This window comes from Pundamilia nyererei, unplaced genomic scaffold, assembly GCF_000239375.1.
Source record: "Pundamilia nyererei isolate P.nyererei 1_Seehausen unplaced genomic scaffold, PunNye1.0 scaffold00003, whole genome shotgun sequence".
In the NCBI taxonomy this organism is placed as follows: Eukaryota; Metazoa; Chordata; class Actinopteri; order Cichliformes; family Cichlidae; genus Pundamilia; species Pundamilia nyererei.
In genome coordinates, this window is record NW_005187404.1 from 8,625,735 (window position 1) to 8,626,329 (window position 595).

Consider the following 595-nt stretch of genomic DNA (forward strand, 5'->3'; position numbering starts at 1 on the left):
TGCCTCCACCAGTGTGTGAATGTGAGAGTGAATGAATAGTGGTATTGTAAAGCGCTTTGGGTGCCTTGAAAAGCGCTATATAAATCCAATCCAATCCATTATCATTATTATTATTATTTAGCATAAGGACTTTAGCAGCCAGGGATCCAGCTGCCACAATTCAGATTAGCGGATGACCTGCTCTACCTCATGAGCCACAGCCACACATACAGAGCAGACCTGAACTTTTCTGGAGATCAACAGAGCTGAAAAGAGAACATAAATGTCCAAATTGGCCATTAGGGGACTTTTAACAGATTTTAAACAGCCACACCACCAGCACAACTCGGTGTCCAACATCCAATTACTCCCATGTGCGAATAGGGCAGGTAACCTCTGGTAAATTCACAGCGAGAGAGTTTCCTTCGTACATCCTGCCACTGTACATCTACAGTTGGCGCCATCCTTCTCCAAAACCAGACCAAATATTTCTAATAGCGAAATTTGATCTGACATCAACTATCTTCTGCTACACAGTGGAATATCTGGGAGAATGTCTGCATCTTCCCAACACTTTCCTTTGACTAGAGTTTATTTTAAAGGCTCCTTATAGGGG